We start from the raw sequence: 22,740 nt of genomic DNA on the forward strand, positions 1-22,740 counted from the left end.
AATATTTCATTGTTAAATATATATATAACTATCTATGTGTGTGTGTATCTTCAAGAACATTATATCTTAAAACACTTTGTTCAAATGTTCAAAGCCAGAACTTGATAGAGTAGCATATTTAAAATAATGGAATTGAATGGAAACATAGATAAACAAATCCTTTCTTTACAAGAAAAATGCTTTTAAAATAAAAAGAATATCATTCAACATTTATAAGGTAGAATTAAAAGAGGGAAATACAATGAATAATGTCTTCTAAAAAAAAAGAAACAAAATGTAAAAAAAAAATTTAATCTAACATCAATATTCTAGTCCTGATTATAAATGTATAGATTGAAAGTGTTGAAATTATTGAATTGAATTGTAATTGTTGAGGCTAAGCAGATTGAAAGTATAAGGAAAGGCTTATGTCGAGGCTTAGCTGAAATTGCCAAATTTCTTCATTTTGAACGTTTTATTATTTCTAATAAAATTATAGTAATGAAATTATAGTAATGAAATTATAGTAATTATATTAGTTAATCATGAGAATTTTTAGAATATTGCTCGTAAAATTTCTGAATATAATGAGGGTGGGTGGGCCATTTACGTCGCGCCAGAGCTGCAGAATGGGCTATTGGCGACGGTCTGGGAAACATCCCTGAGGATGATCCGAAGACATACCATCACAATTTTGATCCTCTGCAGAGGGGATGGCACCCCCGCTTCGGTAGCTCGACGACCTGCACGCCAAGTCGAGCACTTTACGGTAGAACAGTTTAACGAGGATCAATACCGCACACCTTCGGTCCCTAGGCAGGCTGATCCAAGTGGTCACCCACCCGCACTTTGACCGCAGCCATTGATGCTTGACTTCGGTGATCTGCTGGGAACCACTGCGGGACCTGAATATAATGAAAATGAATTAAGCATGCAAGAAACTACTGTATTTAACACAGAGAAAAAATCCTGGTAAAATTACCGAACTGGTTAAAAAAAAACAAAAAAAAACGTAATTCTGATAAAACCAAAATATATAGTATTTAAACCCTTCATATGGTAGTTTTTATTTCATATGGTGTTGGTTTAGCGGAAATTCTGGTTTACAGAAGTATAGCTCTTGCTATCATACATTTAGCAACAAACTAAAAAGTAAATTTAATCAAATAAATAATTTTTAGGCTTTGCTCCACGGTATCATAAGAAAATTACCGAATCGTACGACATTTACCAAATTTTATTGCACATTACAAAACAATATTTCATTGTTAATTTTTTCAAAATCATTACTAAAGCTCTTCATTAAAGATTACAGTGCCTTTTGGTGTTCCCACAGAACCATGAACACGATACATTTTACCATATTTTTGTGGCTACGACAATACTTTGTTCTCAGTCTATTAGAAGTGATAAATATAATAATTATCTAAGTGCATTTTCAGACTAAAATATATGAATAAAAAATTTCCCATCTAAAAAGGAAGTTTCAACAAAATTATATGCAAAAATTGCCGAACATAGAGTTTGTTGGGAAAAAAAAGAGTTCTTAGGTTTTAAATGTTCGCATAGAAATCACCAGAAGACTTAAATTGTCTGAATTTAAAACGTTGCCTCCAAAAATTAAAAATTAAATGATTTTGTCTTATGAAATAATTCAAAACTAATTGAGATTTCGTATTAATAAGTTGAGACTAATGACTAGATGGATGTTATTAAATCTATATATAAAAAGAGTGAAAGGAGGAATTTTTGTTGTAATTTTATTGGTTGTCAAATTAATGTTCAACATTTTTAGTTTTTGATTTTTTTTCAGTTCCTGAAAAATGTTACAGACTCACAAAATATTTCCTAAGTAATTTTGAGCTTATTTGAAATATTTTGAGTTATCCTTTTGAAACAAAGCGTCCATCATAAGCGATGACAATTGTAATAATTTCATAAAATACGAAATAACATTTCAAGTTTTTTTTTCTATTTGTACTTTAGCTCAAAAATCGCGCAACATTTTTACTTAAAAGAATTTAATTAAATTCAATTAAATGAGATAAATTAAATGTTTCGCTCTGATGAGTTTACTTTATTCTAACGTGTATATTTTGAGTTTCTTTTGGTCATTTTTTGGAATTTGTTTCGCAGCATTTCTTAATTTAAGGACTCACATTCTTAGCTTGATTCGCAGTTTCGATTTTTTTATTAAATTTTTAATCCCCCTATCCATTAAAAATAGACGCAACAATAACGATTTATAGGAAAAAAAATCGTATTCCTGCATACTGTTAAAATGTTATATTTTAGAACTAATATCATGTAAAATTTTTTAATAGAATATCGAAATTGAAAACCTGTTTTTATAGGATTAAAATGTTTTTGAAGCATAAATTTAACATTTTTGAGAGTTGCGTGGGTTGAGTTTGATCCTAATTGCTGTTTTAAGTTTAAATATCAATGGTAAAATATCAAGTGGTAAAATATTAAAATAGTTTTGTTCCATGCAGTTTATTATTTGTATTATTACAAAACCCAAATAAAACATTGAGAAAACAATTAATTCAAAATATTCCATTTCATCGGTGTTATTTTCAATTTTATATTTAAAATATGATAAAAACCATCTCTAGAATTTCCGGTCGTGAAAAAAAAATTGAAGCAAAATTTGAGTAATCTTATTAAATAAATAAGATGAGAAAGAGGAAAAGGTATTTTCTTCTTATTTTAGGTTTTTAAGAAATGTAAAATTCCATAGATCTTTTAATGGAAAGAGATTTTCTGCGTATTATAGCCGAGGAAACATTATAGCGAGGAATTGAAAACACACGGTTCAAAAATTCTGCTTTCTGCACCAAGCAAAATACTATTTTTTGAAGGATTTACTAATTAATATTTACAGAACTTTTTTCGAATTAATGGCAATTCTTTATTTTTTAAGGAATGAAAATTTTTTTTATTTTACATCTATGCTGTAATTATTAGAGTACAAACTGCAAAAACTTTATTTTCATGGTTAAATTAATAATTATTATTTTGAATTAAATTGATTTTTGTGATAAAAGCTTTAATTATTTGTAAGCTGTCAGACATTCCAAAGAGAACCCCAAAGCGTTATTTCTGCTCATTTAAGGCTGTTTTTAGAGCGTTCTGTTGTATCATGAAATTACATTTTTTGCGAATAATTTCATTACTGTTGTGATATAGCAACAGTTATTCTTGACTGTCCTCCTTGCTTATTCCGAAAATAGTGTAAAACGTCAATATATCTAATTTTTCAATATTTTAAAAGTTGCTTCAATGCTGCATTATCTGGAAAATAGTCATGAAAATAATCCGAAATTTATAAAAATTTTCAAAAATTGAGAATTACTCATTTTGATAATTTTGATCTAAGTGGAAAAATTCCGTCAAACAGGCAATTCTTAAAAATTTTAGTTACGTTTGAAGTTTTTTGACCGATTTAAAGCACACACAATTCTTTACGGCAGGATGGTACTTATTGTTTTAAATTATAGCCTTCCCTCAAATTATAGACACCAAAACTGTGATTTTTAAAAAAAAATTTTCGAAAGACTTTGAAAACATTGTTAAATGGTTTCAGCTCTTTGATGTCTTCTCGATGATTTATAAATCCGAAAAAAATAAAATTGCAAAAATTTATTTGGTAATTTAGTTGTCCCTTTAACTGAGACAAAAAGTCTGGTCAAAACTACTAGAATATGGTAAAATTTAGGTGTTTTTGGTTTTATGGGAGCACGTAAAAGCTCGGTAGCTTTTACAAAAGAGCTTTGGTAATGTTTTTGGTAAAATTAACTATAAAATATGGTTTTATAATATGTGATAAAATTTGGTAAATATTCATAAATTCGGTTATTTTATCATATCACCGTTCTTAGAGAAAGGTATAAAAACTACTAATTTGGTTAAACTTACTTTTCAGGTTTGTATTTTTTTAATAAATGTTGGGTAGTTTAAAATATAATTTTGAAAATCAGAATTTTCAGTTAACAATTACCACATAAATGTAAAGTTACTAAATGAATGTTTTAAATACTGTATATTTTGATTTTAATAACCAAAATAATGTTTTTTTATTATTTTTTTTCTATACAGTAGTTCTACCAGAATTTTGCCTACACGTTGACATGGATTTTTGTAGTATTTTTTTTTCCTTTCAAAATTGAGGTTAGCATTTCAGATTCGGATATAACACAAACAACTTTAAATAAAAAAAGGCGAGTCTCAAGTTGGCAATAAACTTAATAATGATGACATACTCAACGATTTTACTTTAAGTAGCGAAATTGTAAGTATTTAAATTTAGAAGTTATTCGAGATTTATTATTTTACAATGAATGAGCAGTTAATAAATATTGTAATAAAAATGAAAACCTTAACGAAATGAAAGATAATATTTTGAACTTTTCATATCATATTTTACTTATTTACTTAATTTCTGAAATACTGTATTTGCTAAAAATTATGGAACAAAAGTTGGTTTTGGAGAAACTGTGTGGAAATTATAAAAGTGATGAATATTTTTTTTACCGCATATAAAACTCTTAGTAATGAGTTTTGTATAGTTTTCAATTTAAAAATAACACATGATTTAAAGATGTTATGCGCAAAATTCGAGTTATCAACCAATTTATTTAACATTGTTTGATAACTGATATTTCGAATTTGTATATTTTTAAAGCAAATCAAGCAATATCTCCCCGCAATTGCAAAAGAATTAAATAATAACTCAGTTTCTTGGCATTATTCATTTAAGTTAATGTTAATTACTTAAAAAAACATAATTATACATTTTTAGACTTATCACACATAAATTTTATAAGATTTATACCTGTAGAAAATCAATTTGGTAAACAATTGAGTTGTTTTTTACGACTGTATATTCAACTGATTTAAAATCATATAAAACTAAAAATGAAATCAAGTTATTTTTGCAATAATATCTATTTCTTAAAACAAAAATCAAGAATTTTAATTCTTTGTTAGCAACAACCATTACAAAATAAGTAAATACTTCGTGTTCAAACCTGAGTTTCACATTAACATAGTAACACAAAATATATGTTTTACTTAATGAGTTTCTCTAAAGGGGCTTGCAGATATTTAAATGCTTTATTAATTATTATTAAGTCCTTTATTATGTTTTAACTACTTAAAAAAACATAATTATATATTTTTGGACTTATCACACATAAATTTTATAAGATTTATACCTGTAGAAAAACAATTTGAGTAATCAATTTAGTTGTTTTTTACGGCTGTATAGTCAACTGATTTAAAAACATATAAAACTAAAAATAAAATCAAGTTATTATTGCAATAATATCTATTTCTTAAAAAAAAATCAAGAATTTTAATTCTTTGTTAACAACAACCATTACAAAATAAGTAAATACTTCGTGTTCAAGCCTGAGTTTCCGATTAACATAGTAACGCAAAATTAAGGTTTTACTCAATGAGTTTCTCTAAAGGGGCTTGCAGATATTTAAATGTATTATTAGTTATTATTTATTTAAGTCCCTTATTATGTTAAGTACTTAAAAAAGCATAATTATATATTTTTGGACTTAACACACATACATTTTATAAGATTTATACCTGTAGAAAATCAATTTGAGTAAGCAGACGAAATAACATAAACTAGATGATTGCTCGTACGATCACTAAAAAAATTCGCTATAAGAGTTCATTATGTACCGAGAGTTCATTATAGCAGGATTAGACTGTATTTGAATGGCCCCATAAATTGGAATATAAACACTCCTCAAATTTAAAGCTCAATTAGTGAAAACTTTTTCTGACGTGCCCAGACATCGTTGCAATAACTACAATTTTTTTACTTCTTTTTCTTTTCTCTCCTTCTTCTACTGGGAAATAACCCCATGAAACGCGGAGGGACCCATTCATATGAAACCCTAATTACAGTATTTCAGTGAAGACATCCTTCAAATAAACAAAAAAAGTGAGTCTGATGACCTTTCAAGGTCTTTTTTTGGCAATAACGGGGAGGGAAGAAAAATCGAAAAATTTCGTGCTCAGAATCCTGACGTCGACGTCAATTTAACCCTCATAAGGAAGGATGAAGAGAACTTGAATTTTCGGGGCCATTAAATATTTCCCAAGATTCACCGGCAGATGATTACCGGTGCCAAGACCGGATGATGAAGAAACTGAGAAACATCTTTGGTTACCTGTCCGGGGGTGTCGCCACCGGTTGCACTGGTCACGTGTTTTTTCTCTCTACCCCTAACCACCCCCGCTCTCTGCCACCTGAGAGAATGTGCATGTGCCTGACTTGATCAGACGGATTGTTTGCGCTGATCACCTTTCCTCCCCGAGAGCGCCAGATTCAGTGTAGTTGTTTATTATTATTTTTGAGTGCTAAATACCCCCTGAGGTATTCAGGCTTGGCTTAAAATACTTTCAAGAAGTCAAATTGTAAAAATTCCATTTTTATCGAAATGACAGCCAATTACGATAAATTGTTTCGTCTCCTGATCTGAATTGGATTTAAAATTTAAATTTAAAAAAAAAAAAAATGTGTATTTTGACAAAAGGATTTTTGTGGAAATGAAAAATAATTGTGAATAATATTTTAGCCATTGAGGGATATTTTTGAAGTAAGTATTTATTCCTTTATTATTTTTATTGTATTTAAAAAAAAAAAATATTGTTCTCTTTAATAAATGTTGAGCAATGTAATCTTAAAAACGTAAATCAATCAGAATTGAATGAAATAAGATTGCACAAATATATNAAAAATGTGTATTTTGACAAAAGGATTTTTGTGGAAATGAAAAATAATTGTGAATAGTATTTTAGCCATTGAGGGATATTTTTGAAGTAAGTATTTATTCCTTTATTATTTTTATTGTATTTAAAAAAAATAAATAAATATTGTTCTCTTTAATATAAATGATGAGCCATGTAATCTTAAAAACGTAAATCAATCAGAATTGAATGAAATAAGATTGCACAAATATATATATATATATATCTGTGTGTGTTGCTTTGTTTTCCCAATCGGAAAATATACTAATGAAATATCCCAGAATATTAAGCTTAATTAAAAACAATAATCTAATTTCTATCTAACATGTTAGGGAAGCGCCTTACTGCCGGGAAAACATCTTTGATTTGATTTAGATGGTTAAAAACAAATTTTATTTGGTACGAAGCCAAAATACAAGAAAAAAAAATCTTTCTTAGTCGCCTCTCTTTCGAATAAATAAGTAGTGCAATAAAAATAATGATTTAGCTATTCTTTATTACAGTTTTGGAAATTGACCCCTCTAGAGAGTTAAAAATAATACCAGAAGAAAAATACAACTTAATAATATATCCATAGTATTTAAAATACATAAATTATAATATATAACTGTTTAAAGTGTACTATTATAATTTAGTGTTTCCTGTATGATAAGTACAGTGCAAGAATGTTATGAATAAGAATATGTGACTCAATTAATAGTACAATATACATTACATAAAAGTTTGCAGTGAATTTATATTATGATATAATCTATATTATAAGTATATTTTGTTGTATATCCTTAATATTTCAAATACATAATTTACAATTAACTATGAAATTTGGTTATTGGAAAAATGTTAATTTGAAGTACTATTTCGAAAAGCAAATACTATAAATATAATATAGAAAAATCTCGTAAATGTTTTAAAAATATTTTAAGAATTATGGGTGTATAAAAAATTCAGTCATTAATAATTTGGTATAACATTTTTTAATGAAACGATCGTAATTTTAATTTCATAAAAATAATTAAAATTTTTAGCTTTGATCGTTAAATTTTAATGTTTAGTTTTTGATATACATTCAAGCTGTTGATGATTGTTCAAACATTTTTTTAAGCAATGTTATAACAAATAAAAACTCTTCAACTGTGTTTCTCAGTTTTAGTTGCATAGCATATTTACATAAACTCATGGAATTGAAACCATTAAAGCTTGTATAGTCACATATTGTATAATAAGTCAGGCAAAGTGGTTAAGCCTTTAATTGTTTTTGGTATATATTGTTTTATTTTCTTGTAATTTGTTTTTTTGAGAGAGAATGAAAATTTCTGCAGAAAATATTCTTTGAAAGAAATTACTAATATTTGAAATTGCAAATTATAACTATCTAGTTAAATTTCAGCATAATAATTTTTTATGGATTTCTTAATAGTGTATGCGTATCTACGATATCTTCTATGATTACCCCAATGGATGAGGGATGGTGGTGAAAACTGTTGCTTTTAACCTAGCCGTAACTAAGTAGCGAAGGCTAAAAAATGGAATAAATATAATTTTGGGAAATTTATGACTTCTGCGTGAACTTATAATTGCAATTTCCTCTTCTTCTGATCAACGAAAAGATGATAAAAAGACAATAAAATGTGATAAAAATTGATTAAAAAAAGAAGATTAAAAAAGATAATAAAAAACTAATGAATAATTTTATATATTTATTCTAAAATTAATTCACAATTATCATACAGCGGAAAAATAATCCAGTGCTAATCTTTATTATAAAACACTGTGACATTGTGTTCCTCATTTTAAAAGAAACAAAAGAATAGTTTAAGAAGTTTTATCAAACTTAGTTTTCCAATAGTATTTGAAGAAGAATATCAATTTTACCAATGATTGAGTGATTATCATTTAGTAAATTTCAATGAATTAGTTTTTTCCTAATCATTACCTATTTCATTTTCCTACCTATTTGTTAATTACCAATTTTTATCCATTTCAGTCTTAAAAAACTCTTGCTACTGATTTTCATATCAAGTTATGCGAAATCTGTTATGAAAAAGCAAAATTGCATTTAAGTTTTTTATAAAAGCAGATAAATTTAGATTACGGCTGATTACTTAAATGTAAATATTTTTCTTTAAAAATGAGTATTTTTTATAAAATTAAGTCACTCTTTAAACACTAATAACCAATATAATTTGTTGGCTATTTCTGTAAAATAATTTACCACATTAATGGTCAATTTCTAAGTTAAATATTTTTTTAATATAATTCATGATTATTGTATTAAAATATAATTAAACTGTTAGGAACCGACGTAGCTTCAATTATGCTATTTAAAATAAAAATAATTATTAAAATAAGTTCTGAAATAATTTAAATAACCATTTCCTTCAACGATTTAATCAGTCTCCTTTATCGATTCTCCATAAACTAAAAACACGTAAACAAGTTCTCGTGTAACTTTACCACGACCGATGAAGCGCCAATTATATGATTTAAATTGGAGTACACCACGAGTATATTTAAATAAATCTTTTTCTCATCTATTCAATTAATTTAATATCAACTATTCATAAATTACAAAAATAAATAAATCATCTACCAGTATGTTTGTTAAGAATAGATTACGCTATAATTATGGCATTTAAATTTAAGCATTCAAGTAATCCTTTCCTTCATCAATCGAATTAACCATTTATGCCAACTGGAAAAAAAATTAGTCTGTCTGTCACCAGTTCACTCAACAATAATCACCTTTAAAAAATAAATTGCATCGCTAGTTTCTTTCTTGCGCTTTGTTAAAAAAATGACTTTTAAATTGCTTAAAAATTTAGAAAGCAAAAGAAAAAAAAATTCACTAGACGGAATAAATCTCTACGCATCGCTGCATCCGCCATCTTTTATAAGAGTGATTGTTGCGTTTAATTACCTGTTGAGTTTTCACTTTGAACTTCATTCTACTGGTTGTTCTCTTACTCACCCAAAGTGTTCTATTCTGTTTTAATAATTCCAGCTGGGGTTTCGTTAACCAATTCGTATATCGGGTAGAGGAATGTGCAAATTCAACTATCCGCTTCGCTTGAGGATTGAGGTTACAATGCCATGGCTCCATTTACAATAACTGGTGCAGCACCAACTTTGAAGGGCACATTTGACAGCTGCTATACATAATCATTTTATATATGTAATTGTTATGAGATCGCGGATGTTCGATTACGCTATCGGTGTAAAAAGTAAAGAAAGTCTTGAAAAACACGTTACCTTTCACACTTTTTTCTCTCTCTCCCCTTTGATAGGATAGGTGTGATACTTATCTCCCACTGTTAGTTTAACCCTAGAGTTTGTGAAATTTGTTCTGAAAGATCGAGACGGTAAAGCAGTTCGAACCAAGCTACTTACTAAAAATTATTTTCCAATTTTTGAATACATAAATCTAATAAGAGCAGTTCAAATGAAAACACAAAAGATATTTTTAAAAATTTAGATTGATATTTTATTTTTTAAACTCCGCTTCCCAATAAAAAATACACACAACTACCGAAATTATGCAATTAGTTTATTTGAACAAAAATTTATTTATAAAAATGCATACAAGGTAAAAATGTTGAGACAAACTTTTACGGGAAGTGAGATACTGTCTAGTTATCGTAAGAACTCCTCCCGACCAAAAGTTTGAGGTATTCCTGTTACAGTGAGAATAAGAGTGAAATCATCTTTAACGGGGGAGAGTTTAAGAAAAGACACGAAAAAGTGACTATCTTGACTTAAAATTAATATGATACGACCCTCACAACCTTATGCAAAGTGAGTTATCTTCGTAACCACAAAAGCTACAAGTAGACAAGTTTCTGGAAGATTTCTCGTAATCGCACTGTACATCATTAAAATTTAGAGTTGAACAGCAATCCATGACTGTAAAGAGCTAGGGAAAGTAATAGCAGAGGTAGAAGCAACGCTGGACACAGGTTTTACTGGTTTCAGCAAAAAAATTCATTGCGGTCCCTTTCCTTAAAAACAAAAAGTTTTATTTTCATATTTCGAGGAATTTGAAAAGATCCTTTATTCATTTATAGACATAGTAGTTTTTATGTTTCCTCGCCCTCACATGTATTAATACTATGATTCTTTGCAATTTTCTTTTACGGCTGTATATTCGAGTAATTTAAAATCATATAAACTAGAAACAAAATCAAGTTATTATTGCAATAATATCTATTAAAAAAAATCAAGAATTTTAATTCTTTTTTTAACGACTACCATTACAAAATAAGTAAATACTTCGTGTTCAAACTTGAGTTTCCGATTACCATAGTAACGCAAAATACAACTCAATGGGTTTCTCTAAAGAGATTTACAGATATTTAAATGTATTAGTTAGTTCTTAGCTTGCTAGACATTTGGTGTGATGTATAGATTTTGCCTACCAGGGCTTTGGTCGAAGTTCGATTCCTCATTTAAAATCCTGGGGATCTGATCGAATTGTATTTTCTCCGATCTTAACTTAGACATATTTTCACTATAATGTAATATTAGTGGGAGTTTTTAGAGTAGACTAAATATCTAAAAGGCAGTGATGTAATTTATAGATTTTTACTAACTATTAATTAATTTCTTGTGACTATTTTTCTGCATTTTTGCAGACATTCTAAATTTTTCATTCACTGTAACTTTAGATGAGCCTCCTGATAAATGATTTCTAATTAATTCTCATGTAAAGATTTTTTACAGCATAGGTAATAACACAACCGTTATACTTTCAAAGTTTATTTAGGACAAACTAGATATAATTTTGTACTTTTTATTAAAATTATTGCGCATTCAGTTTTTATTGCTTCTTTCTTTGTTCAGACTGCTTAACAATCTGTTGATTAGCTTTCTTACCCCTTCAATCGATCAATTATCTTTATCAATTGATTTTTCTAAGATAAAAGTGCAAAAGAGCGTTTTGAAATTATTTCTCACTGTGGGGGACACACTGTAAAGAAAAAAAAAATTCTGTTATATTACGAAAACATTTTGGCAGCAGATTTACTTGAGATTATCCATAGGAAGAAAACGCGTTGTCAGAAATTGACTGCAACAAAGCACTACAGACAATATTTGTACGCACCAGATATTTTTCGTAGGTCAGGTTATAAAATTTTATTCTGTTATTTTTTTAAACTACTGTACTTCAAAAGAAGTAACTGATAATTATCTTATAAAGAGCTATTTCTGTATACCTATTGATAATTAGTTTATATTAATAACTGGCTGAATACGAGTAGAAAAAAAAAAGAAATTAGTAAATCATGACTCATGCGAAATCAAGCACAAAACTGAAAGTTATATACCGACACAATTAATAAAAAATAAAGTAATCCCTTTTTAGTTATTATCATCTGTTGGCTTGCAGGTGGCTAGACGTTATTAGAATAAACAAAACACGTTTTAAGGGGATTATCCCATAAAAATGAAGAATAACTGCTTGCAATATCATTTAGCATAATGCTGCTACTCGAAGCCAACTCACGATTTTTTAAATTTACCACATTCAAGCAATTTTCTCTGGCACTACAGAGGCCGTTAAAACCTATTTCATAAGTATTTATGTTAATACAGTACTGTAGTGATGCTGCAATTTTAATAGGTACCAAATATACACTTTAAACCAGTTTTAGTGTATCTAGTACATATTAAAACTGCACCAATTACCTTAATACCATCAAAATTGATTTTGCATCACTGGCGACTATAATAGCATGGCTATCCTAAACGAATTAGTACCATTTCGCCATCAATTTTACTTTTTGTACATAGCTTATTTTTCTTAATTTCAATTAGTACCTAATACCAAAATTAATTAAGCATCATTGATGTCAGTAAAAGTTTGAAGATTTTTTACGTTTCTCTCAAACTAAATAGCAACATTTCTTTATTAATTGCGTTTTAGCACATAGTTTTTTTTAATTTTAATTAGTACTTATTTCAAAATTAAGGATAATTGCCACCAATAAGAGTATGGTGATTTTTTACGATTCCCCTAAATACTTTTTCGATATTAAGTTTGCTATTTAGTACGAAGTTTATTTTCTTATTTCGATTATTATACATTACTAGCATAATTTAAGCATTATTGGTGTCAATAGAAATTCGGCAAATTTTTAAATGTTTTCTAAGCGAATTAGTATCATTATTCCATTAATTCTGCTTTTCTGTACATAACTTCTTTCTAATCCAAATTCCGTTGAATTTTAATTATTTAGTTACAAAAAAAGCGCTTTAAGAGCATAAATATAAACAAAATAAACCCGTGGTTTCTGATAGCTTAGGAAATACTGTTATGTTAAAGTATTCCGCTTATGTTACAACGTTAAAATTGATCGTTTACTGTATCTCACATAATGAATAAAAAATGAATAAATACTTAACGCGCAGTAAATCACTTTTTTGATCAAACAGAGCTTCAAGCTAAAAACATCGCTGATGTTATTTTTAAAATACTTGAAAAAATAGAATAATCTATAATTTAATTTAAAACAATGACAAACGCTTGTTCACAGTAAATATTTTATTTTTCAAAAGGCTTCACCAAACGAACTGATTGAAAATTTTGAAAGAATTTTAATATCGGGAGCTAATTTTGCCCTTCGCAGCTGCTAAATTTCAGAATGATAGATGAAGCAGTTATGGAGTATAAGACACTCAAACTCCTTATTTTATTATTATATTCTAGTTGTGATAAAAAAATAAGACGGTTTTGATGTGATTTGATATTTTTGAAAAGGCACATTTTTCATTGTGTCTCATTTCTTTAACAGGTCGTAATCGCTGTATCTATCGTAGGCTAATTTGAAAATGCGGCTCTTTGCAAACTGCAGACTACATTTGTTGGGCTTTTTGCAGTGAGCCTTGTTGGCACATTGCTATATGACGACGGCAGTTTGCAAAACGGCGGATTTTCCAATCAGCTTACGGCATACTCAATTTTTTTAAATGCTACAACCCTTTTTTGGGTAGACTATATTTGAGGGTGCCCTTTGATTCTCGTCAAGTTATGATAGTGGTTGATCGCCAAGCTGGGCGATATTGAAATCCAATCGTGATTCTGATTGGTTTAGATTTTAGCGTTATTTTTAAATGTTAAACGGTATATGTAATTTCAGAGGTTCGTTAGTTCTACGTTGGATACCAGCTGGTAAGATTACTTTTGTATCTGGTCAATAAGATCGAAGGTATGTGTGCAGTCATAAAAAGGGACTTTAGAAAAAAATGTTACCGCCAGTCCGGTACCACAGACGCCGTTTTCGATTCGTATTTCGCCGAATTTATGTGGCGATGGAGGTACACAGATTCTATTCATGATAAATTTAGACAGTATCAAACTGCTATTAGAGAATTCTGTGCACCTAAATCTGAGGATATTCAATCTTAATGAAGAAGTGAGTTAATTTTTTTCCTTTTCTTTCTGTGCTTACTCCATTAATTTTTGATTCAATTCAAAATGCATTTTGTTTGGTTTATTAATTTTGCATATATTCGGTTCATTGCAATTTTATAAACTTTTGGCCGATGTTTCGTTGAAATTTTCCAATGTTTTACTGAAATATCATTATGTTTTGGTTGCCATTCCTGTTACCACGGTGTTCCGCGCAAACAGGAATGGGACCAAAATTAGTCGCCAATTTCGTCAAGGGGCACCCTCAAATATATTTTTACCCCATTTTTTAAAAAATACACGCTTTTTGAATTAGGTCTAAAATTAAATGTTCAACGACGATCTTCTAAAGTGTTAAAAGAATGAAACGAGGGCCCGTAATCATTCCCTATTATCGAAACTTTCGAATATTTTTTTTGTAGCAAAACACGAAACATGTGCTATGACAAACAAAACAAGTTCAATCAGCCGTATTAATTGCATGACGTGCTATTGACCCTGTCACATTCTAACTCTTCCGTATTGTAGAAGGAGAATAAGTTTTGTATATGATTCTAATGTCATTGCCATGTAATCTTAAGGTATTGAAAAGAGAAGCTTATTTTATGCTTGAGTGTTTTTTCAAAGTATAAGAATTGAAGAATTAGTCTTTAAGACATCATAAATGTACAAAAGGTGTTTTCTATATTTATAAGATTCTGAGGGCAATATAAAAACATTGGTAATCAAAATACATGTTTTCTATTGCGTTTTGCTACTCCAAAAAATAATCTTCAAATCATTTTTAGCTAGTATTTATCCAGAGTAGGTGTTGGTGAAAATATAGAGCGAATTTCATAATGTTAATCATTGTTCCTTATTTGACTTTGAACCGATTCCTGATATTATTTAAAATAAATTTTGATGTTTATAAAACTTAATATTTCATTTAGCGAAATTCTTATCAAGTTACGTAATCACTGTCATGTAATGTTGTGTTACAAACTTTTTAGTTTATTATGCGTGGCTCTAGTAATAAATTGATTTTATAAAAAAACATACTTTTTGAAGCAGAACGGGAATTAAAAAATGAACTTTTTTCTGTAGTTGATATAGTTGACTTCCAAGTGTCGTTTTTTATAATATTTAATGTTGAATTTGTTATATGTAATTTAATTTATAAATGGTTCAGTATTTCTTTGTAGCTAGTTATTTTGAAATATGCATACAAAATAACGGTTGTTGAAACTAAAGTTCTTGCTTACGACAGGGTTAAAAATAGAGATTTTTCTGCATATTCTATACGCAAGTATTGTTAAACACATGAATGAACCTTATTATCATTATTATAAATCGAATTTAAAGGATTCTTTCACCAAAACGAACCAAGTTAAGCAAGTATTTTTAAAAAGCCTTTCAGTTACGTTTTAGTAATAATTCTTATATGTTGCAATTTTGTTAAAAAAAATTCTATATCATAAAACTATCATGATGCTATATTATTTATCAAAAATACAATTTATCTATTTAAGTACAAAGGCTAAAAAATAATATGAAAAATTGAATATTAATTTGTCCAATTCTGTTAGACAAAATTCTACCCTTACTTACAAATGGATGTCTTTACACCATGCTGTAGGAAGTTCGTTTCGAAGAATACTCATTTTATAATAACTCCTATTTGTATCCAAATAAATCTTGATTGCTGATATAATTTAAGTCATGAAGAAACAGTCAGTCTTGCAATTACTAAGCATTTAAACTTCGTTGATTTCTCCTTGAAGGAATTTTCGACCAAGTTGCACCAAATTTTCCACTTATTAAGTCGAACAAGAATTTTTAAAAGCATTTTATTTAGGCTAAGGAAAAAAGAAACTTGAATAAAGCAAAAGATAAAAGTACAGAAATGGACACTCTATAGTTCCACTTTTTTGTTTCGTTTTTGTTTTAGACTATGTTTCATAGTCTTCATAGTCATAGTCTTTCCAACTTTTAGATTTTATTTAGGTTTTTAAAATTCTTCCTCATACTATGCAAATGGTTTTTCGATATTAAATCAAAATATTATTATATTGCCCTCACTTTATCAAAGAGCAAACTTATCTGCTACAAAATCTAAAAAAATTGGTATGAAAAACTAAATATTAGTCTTGCAATTCCGTTCTAGTTAAAAAAATTCTATCCTTGTTTTACTTATACCACACTGTAGTATGTTTATTTCATAAAATGCTCATTTCATGACCACTGCTATTTGTATCCAAATAAATATCCAATTATCAAATTATTAGCCATTGACAAAATGAGTGTTGTTTTGGGTTTGACGGCGTGCGCCACCTTATTTGGACGTCATCACACTTTTCAACTGTGTTCAAGAGTAATAGTAAACAGTGCGCATGGGTCGTCATTGCATGCGTTGCTATGGCGACCGCTGCTATTTGATAATTATTTTAGAATTCTTTTTTTTCACTTTTAATTTTCAGATGCATTAAGTTAGTGAGTTTATTTTTAAGATATGGGACCAGAGAGATCCTGTAAATACTGCCTGAGTTGTGAATAAAAGAGAATTTCCTCACTTGAAAGATATTTTTGTTTTTATTGTTTTAATTAAGAATCATAAATTCTAACTTACAGTTCAAACTGGGTCGTTTTCAATACTAATTCAGATGAATATCCCAAATAAAGAGCGTCCCAAACTGTTTGACCCTGTCCCAAAAGTTAGAGTTGGAGCAAGAAAAAAAAAGTTGCCAAGGCCTAAACTTAACGAGGCTGAAAAAGCTAAAGTCAAAGAACATGGACGAGAAAAATTTAGACAACAACCATTTTGCCATTGGGTAACCTGGGATCGCCGAAAGGCGGCCACATTTTTTTTTCTTCAGAATTCTAAAGTTTCAAAATTGAAAAAAAAATAACTACCAGTTAATCTATAAATTTATTTTTATTAAAATGATTTAGCTACTTAAGTGACCATCACAAAAAGTTATTGTAAAAGCAAACAACAGTTGGTGTATATTGAAAAGCAAAAATTACTTCATATCTCATTCTTTAAAGTATAAGTTAATTGACACCTAAGCTAATTAAAGTTACAGCCAAGCTTAATATTGAATTTTTATTAATACCTTAGTTTTTAAAGTATCGTCTAAAGCCGGAATAGATGCGAAAACTATGCATTATTCTAAACTCAGCAATAACGCATACTTCAAAATTTAATTTTATTAAAAAGCTCATAACAAATGGCAGCTTTGTGTAATTTACTTTTGACGTAACGAGCATGCATAATTCTGCTGTATTGTGAGAACTAAATCACGTATTTATGTTTGGAATATGAAGCTTCTTGAATCATTTTGGTTTCGATCTCGGTAAGTTTTGGATCATTTGAAAATATTGAGGTGTTTTCAAATTGTTTTCGATGATGTTTTTGCTGCATGTTTTTTTTTAACATACCGCATGCGATTAAAAGTTTTTTCCACGATGTTTTGAATAATTCAAACGAGAATGTTTTGTTCTATCGGGATCTTTTTTCTTTAGTTAACATTTAAAGTCAGAACATTAAAATGTTAAGTTAAAAACTAGCATTTTCGACACTTTATTCTTTTTGCTATTAATCATGGTTCTAAGGCCGCAAAAGCTGCTCGTGATATACATATTGTGTATGAAAATGACGCTAAACTGAAAGAAACGCTCGTGATTAGCATGCTAAGTTTAAAAATGAAAATTTTGACCTCAGAGGCGCACCTCGTTTAGGCTGTCCATTTAAGTTCAATGAAGAACGATTAAACCAACTTTTGCACGAAAATTCAAGTGAAACGCTATGAGAACTTCATCCTATAAATTCTTGAAAATTTAAAAAAAAAGCGGGAATTTTCCCAATCCTAATATCAACTAAGTTCGCAAAAATTAAAATATAATTTTGCGAATAGAGGGGAGGGTGCGACTTGGAACTGGAGGTAATTAATCTTTTTCTTGTATAATCTTATAACGAAGACATCATTAAATTGCAATATTATACAGTTATTTTCAAGGACTTGAATTTTATCAGATGCATTAAATGAAAGCGAAAGATTGTCTCAATCAATTTCCGTCACAACTTCCTGGTGCATGTTTATGAGACTAAATTTTATTCGGTAGCTTCGATTGTTTGTTCTTACTTTTATTTATGATTTAACTGTAAAAATAAATAATAAGATAATAACAATAATAATAATTGAATAAATAATAAGACTTTCAATATTAAATTAGTTGGACTACATATTTATTATAAAGGTTTGAAGAAGTATTCAAAAAAAATATTTCTACAATTTTATTTTTTTTCTCCAGAAAATCTAAAAACTGTCTATTTCTTCATGTTAAGCTGATCTAAAAACTTTTACTACTTTTTTCTAAAATAAAGTTTGTCTATTTAATACTTTAAACATTGAATTACAAAAATATTTTTAATTTTATCGTTGTTGTTGTTTCTAATGCCACTTGCCATACGGGCAAGTGGCATTAGTGGCTTGGTGAAACTGAGCAAATTTAAGGCAGAGTGTGCGTTTCTTGCCTTTCAGTGGCGCCATCTATGTCCAAGAATTCGACTTCTGCCGCACATACGTCACACCCGTTTATAGGGCGGACCCATTCTTACATCCATTCATTCATCCACAGATCGTAATTTTGACCTGAATCAGAGAACGATCGATCTCCAATCCAGTACCCCCAGAAGTTTTGATTATGATAACTTTATCGTAAACCTATTAAGTTATCTTAAAATATATAGGTAGCAACTAAGAAATAGCTAGTTCTACCTATCAATCTAGTAGGTTCTGGAGGTTCAACCAATTTAGGGGTTCAACCAATCTGGTGGTTTTACCTACCAGATAGCAATTTAAATATTTTAAAATTCTTAATTTCTTTTTTTAATGTCCATTATCATAAACAATATTATTAATTATTCGAACATAGAGGTTAATGTTTAAACTTACAAGGAACGTATATTTAAAATCACAAGTCTAATTAGTATACTTTCTTTGAAATTCTCTTTTAAATTTTTAATGCCTTAATTTTTTTAAAAATAAAATTTAAAAAAAGGAAATTTCATGCTGTTAAAAGGACATGTATAAAGAATTTTCGTATAAAATAGTAAGGTTGGCTTTAATACAGTTTTCGAGATAGAATGCAACAAAATTCAAAAGGTGAAACTCCTAATTTTTTATTTTTTTAAAATTGAAAGTTCAATATCACAAAGAAGCACTCTGATATCGGGCACTTATTAATTATGATATCATTGATTTCTCCCTGAAGGAATTTTCCACCAAAGTGATCAAGAAGTTAGATGATGCAAAGAGGAGATAGTTTATCTCATTTATAATGAGCGACGTTTGCCCTCAATATACTTGTCAGCAAATTATGTCATTAAAACAATTTCTGAGACACTATCGCTCTTTTTCATCAAGTTATGCGTGATCTATATAAAAGATACTGGTACATTCATAATACCGTTTATTTCAACATAAAAGCAATTCCATTGAGGGTTTTATTCTCTTTTTAAGAATCATACGACAATTTGTTGTTTCATTCATTAAATGATAACTTTGTTGTTGTTAGTTAAAAACAGACAAGTTAGCTGGTACTTGCTAGGATATTTTTTTAGAACTTTTTTTTCTAATTTCGCAGTTTAAATAAGGCGTAACAATTCAGGGGCCATTTTAGATTTAAAAAAAAAAGACAAACTTTATGTCACTGTAACCAAAGGAAGATATATTAATGCAATTTAATTTCAGTACCGACACAGCCGCGTGTACTTGTTTATAATGTAAAAAGGGTTGTTTAAATTAACTCTTTTTATTTATTCGTTGCATGTTTTTCATCAAATTTTCTTACATTATTTTCCTTAATTCATTATTAAATAACAATTGGGAGATTTTCGTCGTTTTTCTCTTCACGTAACGAAAACATGGACTACCAACATTGAAAAGTACTCCATGAATGCTAGTTTGTCTCAATACTTGGTCCAGGAGTACCCATGTCCTCTGGGTTGGATTTAAAATTACAAGGCTACGGAGTTAAACAGTGATAGTCGTAAACTCAGAATCTGTTCAATGGCTGTAATAGAATAAAATAAAATGACCCGGACTCAGCATTGCGCAAAAAATGTGCTTTTAATGCTTTATATAGATTAAAATCGATATATGCGAAAGAGCCTTCGGGGATAGAGCATTCGCCTTCCAATGAGGTGAGCCGTGCTCGAATCCCAGCGATGTCCAATCGATATGAATTCCGCACCCAGCTTGCACCGACCACAGTGCTGACGTAAAATATCTTCAGTGGTAGATGTATAATAGGTTAGAGTCCCCTTGCCGTCAGGCTAACCGTGAGAGGCTATCGGGGTTTTCCTCTCCATGTAAAGCAAATGCTGGTTAGTTCCACCAAAAAGTCCTCCACAAAGGCAAATTTTTTCCAATACTTGATCCAGGAGTTCCCTTGCCTTCGGTATTTTGTCCAGAGAGAGAGAGAGAGAAAGAGAGAGATTCCAATTACAGAATAAATAGACAGATAAACTAATCTGCCAATATTAATTAAGTTATACAAGTATTTTTGCTTTCATTTGCTAAAATGCTAATATTACCTACATGCTATGCTATTTTATACTAAAATTCTAAAACTATACTTATTAAGTGTAATAACTATGTTTCCTAATTATATCATATACCAAAATGTTATATTTTCTACAGACATAAAAATTATTCACAGATAGCAAGTCGAAAATTCGTAATGCTGTAATGGTAAATTAAACTGACCGCTTACAATAGTAAATACTGCGGGCGTATTCGCTATTTCTAAAACTATGGTTTGAAATTGCTTCGATTCAACTATAAAACGTTTAAATAATATTATATACTATACGCGTCTAACTGATTTTTTCTCCATCATTTTCTGAATGGTTAGTAGTAGAAAATCTTTTCGCGCAAATTGATTTTTGAGAACAATTGAGTTTGTATATTTTGCAAACAATAAGAAGATATATATTTAGCTCAATCCAAAGGATTATTAGCATATAAATTTTTTTACAAACTCTTTCCCTGTTTTTCATTTGCTTTAAAGTAATTTGGTCGTATCTTTTCTCAATCTTATATAAACTGAAATTGATTATAAATACAACTGTTTTAAAGTCGGCCATGTGGCCGAGCGGAGAGCATGCCTGTCTGAGAAGCCAATGGTTGCGGGTTCGAATTTCCCTCAGGACATGGATGTTTCTCTTTGTGATTAATTTGTTATGGAAAATTGGAAGACTTTGTGACCCCGACAGATTCAGGGTACACAAGTCGCCATTTAATACTTCGGCCGGCTGTTTTCAAACTCCCTTTCTCATGTACTCGAGCATAAGACCCTACCAACCAGGCTCTCCCTGCCTAATAGTAGGTAAATAATTACAAGTTATTTACCTACTCATTAAAATCAATAAAATGATTTATTTATGAATTTTTCGATCGTATGTACATAGAAAATTTTCTTTCGTAGAGTCAAAAAAAGTTCTCATTTTTTCCACGTAGGCTACAAAGTACCGTGATTATCAAGCGAGTGAACATTCATAAGAACGTGCTTGCAAATTTTGGAAGGAAAATTCCTTTCTCGCGGGGACAGCAAAAAGCTGAAACAAATTGAGCCTAAATGAAAGGTTGTGTGAATAAACATATGAACAAACTGTTCTATATATATTTATTTTTTAACTATATTCATCAATTTTTGTTAGTTTAATAGTAAGTTAGAGCTATATTTTAGTTTTAAATGCTTCAAAGGACTGAAATTTATAATTTTGTATCGATAAAATCGCAATTTATATAAATTGAATTAAATATTAAATATTTATCAATCAAAGTTTTCACAGAATGTATATGTTGAATAATTTTCGGAATTTACTTTAAAAAGAGTAATTCAATTAAAGATTAAATGTTTATAAATCGCAGGTTTTAAATACTTTGCATACTTTTAGAACTTTACTTCAAAAAGAATTTCAGTATGAATACAAAGCTAGACTAAAAGGCTCTATATTCAATGGGCGAGCGAAGCAATCTCGAATTGCAAAAATACTTTGAAAGAAACTAGAGAAACAGTTCTGACTTTTAACGAAAACGGAGAGCAGGTGGTGGACTCCCTAGTTTTATAATAAAAGTAATATAAGTAACAGTTTTGGTTTAGCATTAAGGTTAACATTTTAACCTATTTCTTTTCCACAAGTTCGTTTATTCGCTTCACTGGAAAAAAAATCTGGTAAAATTATCATACTATAATGTTGTGGTAAAAAAAGAATCTGGTAATAAAACCAATATATACGGTAATTAAACCATTCATATGGTAACAGTTTACCGGAAATTCTGGTTTTCTAAATTATAGCTCTTATTACCATACATTTAGTAAAAAATACGAAACTCATTATAATTAAATTATCGAATTTTACTAACTTTTGTCACAGATTAAAAAAAAATTATTTTATAGTTAATTTTATCAAAATCATTCGGCAAAAATTTCTGAGTTTTTTTTTGTGTTTCCATAGATGGTAAATTTTTCCATAGTATTTTAGTTTTGACGATACTTTTTCTTAACAGTGTAGACATTAGAAATCAGAA

General features: G+C 29.0%; 1 protein-coding gene across 2 annotated transcripts in view; it reads left to right on the forward strand.

Annotated features, from left to right (window-relative positions):
• The first annotated feature begins 6,233 nt into the window (after nt 1–6,233).
• LOC107448788 (uncharacterized) overlaps nt 6,234–22,740 on the forward strand; it is a 155,542-nt gene continuing 139,035 nt past the window's right edge. The window contains exon 1 of one of the 2 annotated variants that reach the window (XM_071183393.1): nt 6,234–6,605. The gene's annotated coding sequence lies outside the window, so the exon portion shown is untranslated. Of the gene's footprint in view, nt 6,606–6,733; nt 6,829–22,740 lie in introns of those variants that run through there. The other variant, XM_043047383.2, reaches the window with a different exon arrangement.

This window comes from Parasteatoda tepidariorum, chromosome 7 (genome assembly GCF_043381705.1).
Source record: "Parasteatoda tepidariorum isolate YZ-2023 chromosome 7, CAS_Ptep_4.0, whole genome shotgun sequence".
NCBI classification, from domain to species: domain Eukaryota; kingdom Metazoa; phylum Arthropoda; class Arachnida; order Araneae; family Theridiidae; genus Parasteatoda; species Parasteatoda tepidariorum.